The sequence below is a fragment of the Miscanthus floridulus genome, chromosome 1 (assembly GCF_019320115.1).
Source record: "Miscanthus floridulus cultivar M001 chromosome 1, ASM1932011v1, whole genome shotgun sequence".
Classification (NCBI taxonomy): domain Eukaryota; kingdom Viridiplantae; phylum Streptophyta; class Magnoliopsida; order Poales; family Poaceae; genus Miscanthus; species Miscanthus floridulus.
This window is the reverse complement of record NC_089580.1, coordinates 176477255-176482901: the sequence shown is the minus strand read 5'-3', so window position 1 is coordinate 176482901 and position 5647 is coordinate 176477255.

Sequence of the window (5647 nt, the reverse complement as noted above, 5' to 3'; positions counted from 1 at the left end):
TAGAACACCTTCTCCTTGGGCTTAGTCTGATTAGGAACAGAATTGGTAGCCTTCCCATTTTTGTGGGGTGTGACACTGCCACTCCTGGCTGCTGCTCTACCACGGGCTATGCAGGCTGATCTGTACCAATTCCATCCTTCCTTTCAAACTATATACACTCAAAGCCATTCACTATCTTTCTTCCATTTGTTTTGGCCCCTTTTGTGTGGCCGAGTCCATGCTTGATTGAGGGATGCCTTCCTTGCCTATATTGTGGCCCTTTTTGTTCATCCTTCTTGTCATTGGTTTGATCCATATCAACCATGCACCCTTTACCAATGATCTCATTGAGCCTAACAATCTTCTTTTTCATAGCCTCCATGTTTGCAAGGTTAGTGGAATAGGCATTCAAATCAAGATTATAACATTTTCCACAACCCTGGCTAGTGGAGGGAGTAGAGGTTCCCTTTGTCTTAGAGGGATGTGAGTTGCTATCCCAAAGAATGCCATATTGTAGCTCAAGCTCTTTGTACTTTTCATCCAAGTCACAATACTTTTTTTCTTGAGAGCATTATTAGCTTTCTTTGTGATAGCATGGTCCCCTTGCTCTTTGGCCAAAGCCTTGTGCAAGGATTCCACCTCACTTCTCTCTAATTCAAGAGCTTCCTTGCTAGCAATGTGAAGATCCACCTATTGGATAAAAGTTTCCTCTCTAGATTCTAGCTCAGCTTGGACACTCTCTAAATCCTCTATTAGCTTAGTGATGAATAATTTGGTCTTTCCATCCAAATTTTTAGTTATCATGTCAATTTCTTCATCACTAGATCCATCATCACTAGAGCTATCACTAATATCATTACTAGAGATATCACTAGGAGGTGGAGGAGGTTTGGCCTTTACTTTTACCTTCTCACCCTTTGCCATGAGACAAATATGAGGGGAGTAGTAGTCATCATCGAACATGTTGTTGAAGAGCCTTGGTGTAGGAGATGACTTGTGGATAGCAATGGTTGCAACCTTCTCATCTTCTTCACTTGTGCTCTCTCTAGTTGAGTCCCATTCATGCCCAATGTGAGCCTCTCCCATGTACTTCTTGCTCTTTCTATGGTCGGCCTTGTCCTCCTTGTCCTTCTTGTACTTGTTGTCTTTGATCTCATATGGACACTTGGCAATGAAATGATTGGTGCTATCACAATTGTAGCATGTCCTCTTCTTCTTGTTTAGAAACTTTCTCTTCACTACCTTGTATCCTTGCTTCTTTAGCCCATTTTGAAACCTCTTCATAAAGAGAGCAACATCATCAACCTTATCATATTGATCATCATCATTTTGACTTTCACTTGAGGATGATGTAGTCTTTACTTGCTCTTGGACTTGCTTGCTTGCTTTAGGCTTGCTTGTTGATCTTGGACTTGTTAGTAGTGCCTTGCTTGCTTGATTTGTTGGCCATAAGAGCTACATCCTTGATCTTTATGCCTTCTAGCTTTGCTTGCAACTCACCAAGCTTCTTCCTCTCATTTGCTTCTTCTCTTTGCATGTCAAAGGTCAAGATCCTTCCAAGTACATCATTTAGTGTGAAGTACTCAAACTTCTTGTCTCTAATTAGAGTTACTATGGTCTCATTTCTAGGTGAATAAGCTTCCAACATAATTTTGACTACCTTGTGATAATCTAGCTCATCACCACCATAGCCTCTAATGTCACACCCTGAAAATTTTCATTTTCTAAAATAGCCAAATTGATTTATTTAAGCAATTTTTGTGAGAATTGAACCTAGGGAAATAATAGTTTTATGGAATTAAAATCAATTATAAGGTTAGTAACCTCTTGATGAATACATGCTGCTGCATATTCATTCTTGGGATGATTGGTTTGACCAAATTTGAAAACAAGAATTCAAATCCATTTGAAAAATACTTTTGAAAAACTCTAGAAAATAAAAAGAAAAAGAAAATTCCTTTCCTTTCCCTCCCTTCCTCAGTTTTGGCCCGCGGGCCCTTTCTTCACCGCTGGCCCACTCTCTTTTCTCCCTCCGCGCCAGCCGCCAGCCCAGCCCAGCCGGCCTAGCACCGCCGCCGGCAAGGCGCCGGCCTAGCACCGCGTGCCTAACCACTGCCATGCTCCTATGCCCCACGCCTAGCCACTGACCGCCTAGCCCCACCTGTCGACGCTGTCCCCCACCTCCTGCAACCGCAGCGCTGGTCAAGCCACAACCGTCCCGCGCCCGCTCCTCGCGTCGTGGGCGCGTCGCCCGCGCTCAGCCTCTACAAAAAGGGTGTCGTGACCCTACGCACACCCCTGCTGCCTATCCCCACTCCCATTTCACACTCGCTTGAGCCATGGACGCCAAAAACCTCCACGCCGAGGATTGCCGTGTTCTGCCGTCCGTCCCTCTGTGCGAACTGCCATCCCCGAGCCGTGTTCGTCCCCGATTGAAGTCGCGGTGAGCTTCACCGTACTCCCCTCTCTCTCCCTGTGCTGCCTATTTCTCATTTCATGGCTTCTTGTGGCTGTTTTGTGTGCACCGCGAGCTTTCGGCTGCCGGACATGGCAACCGTCGCCTCAGCCGCGCCCTTCGGCTGCCTTCTCAGCCTGGATGAGTTCGTGAGACCCCCGCTACTCCCCAGTGCCCTCGGTTCTTCAAACCGTGGCCCATAGGCCCCTAACCACACGCGCCGGTGACCTTCTCACCACCGGCAATGGCTGCGCCACCGCCGGGCCACTGTTCCGGCCACCCCCCTTTCTCTCTCTCCCCCTAGATCTAATCTGAGCCACCCATTCTTGATCCAACGGCTCATAGAGGCCGATACCCCTTCGTGGGTAAATTTGCTAAAGAGACCTCCTGGTTTCACCTAATTGAACCCACCGTCCCTAGCGCAGTTCCCAGAGTATGCTTTCTCATTTTGAAAACGAAAAGTACACTGTTTTAGTCCAAAATATGTTTTCAGTATTTATAGAAATGCCACTAGATTTGTTTTGCTCATAAAAACTTCGTTTTAGCTCCGAATTAACCCGTTCAAATTGCGTTAGCTTTGTAATTTCATAATCTACGTGTTAGTACCACTATAAATCAAGTTTGCAACTTTTAAATTTCATGATTAGGTTTAATTAAATAAAGTGCTATAGAAAACCCCGTTTAATTCATAACTTTCGTGTTTTAGCTCTGATTTTCGTGAACTTCACATTGACGTGATCGTAGTGAGACATAGATTATTTTCATAAACATTTTATCTTGTTTTCTATACTGTTGGTGTACTGTTCTAACTATAGGATTGTTTGCTTTGCATGAATGCCTGTGGAATGTTGTATGTTGCCATGTTGGTCGCGTTCAGACGGTGAGGAGAACGTTAGAGATCAAGAGTACTTCGATGACCAGCACGACCAGCAAGAGTTTGTGAACCAAGGCAAGTAAGCATGGGCTTACCTTGATATCCTATTCACTTTAATCATTTACTCATGTGCATGTGTCTAACTTTGATAACCATAAGGACATTCTAGTCATTTGATGACATGTTCCCTTGACTCCTATGGGTTAATTGCATATGGGTAGATTGCTAGTGCTCTAACTAAACATGATCTATACAATGGTTAATGGTTCTATGGAACTAAAAGTATAACATGATTTATAGCAACTGATCCATCAGGCGAAGGTGCAAATGACTTTTGATCATGTTGCTCCCGGCCCTCCATAAGGACTTATCTATCGGCAAAAGCTAGGACTAACAGTGCAACCGTGAGAGTCATATGGCTCTGACTTTAGCTCAGTAATAGGACCTTTTCTAGCTTGTTAGAGGTTACCATTATGGCGCAAGAGGGGCTTGCCACATTGAGTATAGGGCTGCCTCTGTTCCTATGTGTATAGCCACGATGGATATGTGCCATAGGAAAGGGGGGTTCCTACATCTACCTGCTGAGGAAACCTAGCAGCCCTAACTTATTAGAGAAACCTATGAAATGGCTTCATAGTGTACCCTGCCCGCTCACCTTGGCAGTGACATGGGAGTAATTAACCCGGGCATATGGGAATCATGACTCGCGGTGAATGTGCACCACCTCTGCAGAGGGTTACAAACTATTATAACAGGTGTGCTCATGGTCACGAGCGGCCCGGAAAACTCACAGAATAAATGGTTACTCATTGTGGTTCATTTATGATGGTATACGATAATAATATGATGCAAATGATTCTGATATCTGATTATGTGGGTATAAATGGGAGCTTAAGCATAATTTGATTAAACTTGATAATAAAATCTTGACTTACTAAAAATGCTAACTGCAAGTAAACCAGTGTCATCCTTTTTGAGCTACATAACCCCATGTTATCTTGTTAAGTACAGAAAGTACTTATGCTTGTTTACTTTCTTTATTTGGATAAAAATCCCGGATGGGTAATAGATGACAACGTGTATGAGGAGTTTCCTGAGAATTATTAGGCTTGTGGTCAACCAGTTGACCTTCCCTGTGATGGTGTTCCACGAGAGAGAGTTATCTTTTATTTTCTGCTGTGATGTGTAAGACTAAGTTATGTTATTATCGTGATGTAAGATACACTGTGATGATACTCTTTTATAATTTGTCAGCTTATGTGTGTGACTGATCCCTGGGCACACATGAGTTAGTGTATTCAATTTTATCCTTAAAATTGGGTGTGACAAATTGGTATCAGAGCCGTGTTGACTGTAGGACGCAAGCCTAGTTAGAAATAGTCGTTTTAGCATCTTTGCTCCTCTGGTTTCTTGCTTACTGTCTTATTCTTATTATTTTATTAAAACATTTATGCTTTTCATACCTTAATCTATTATATAAAATTGTTGATTCTAATTCTATCTCACTTTAAATCTATTGATGTCTCATAACCCGAAGACCGCCCGCCTCAGCACTGCTGGCTACCGTGCCTTGTTCACCCCACGTGCTCCACAGGCGGAGAAGGAGATTGTGATCATCTCCGACGATGAGGAGATGGCTACCCCAACACCTGCACCTGCTCCTACTCCAGCTGTTGCACTGGTCTATCCTGCTGTAGCTACATCCAAGGAGTCATCAGCTACTTCACCTACACCTATGCCATCCCCAGCTGTCCCTGTGGTGGATGAGGAGATAGGCTGGAAGTGCAAGTACTACTTCAAGCCAGCCCCGGAGACGGCCTACTACCACACCCTCCTCACCCATGTGCTGGATGACTACTACCCCAATCCGCATGCCTCCATTAGCTATCATTGTGTAGAGTACCAGCATCCTTTGGAGGCAACCTTTTGGAAGGTAGAGCTGGTTGTCACTGCTTGGAATGATATTAAGAATGGACATGAGGTGGAGACTATCCATTGTGCCACTGCCAGGAGGGCCCATGCCTTGGATGGCATGGAAGATGCGGCGCAAGACGCCTACATCTACTACCATGACCGTCGTTTTGAGGCTATGAAGGAGGATTGTTTCAGGTTCCTTCCTCGCAATGATCATGAGGGTGTTTGGCAGGTCTTGGCACCACCAAAGAGTGACCCAACTCTGGGAGCAACAGTGCAGCATGTCCATGCCATGCAGGGGGTGGATGAAGAAGTCAAGGGAGAGCTGCGTGCATCATAGAGAGACGAGAGACGCCTCCAGAAGCAAGTTGATGAACTACGTGCTCAACTTGGGTAGCCACCGATCTACAAGAAGAAGTGCTGGT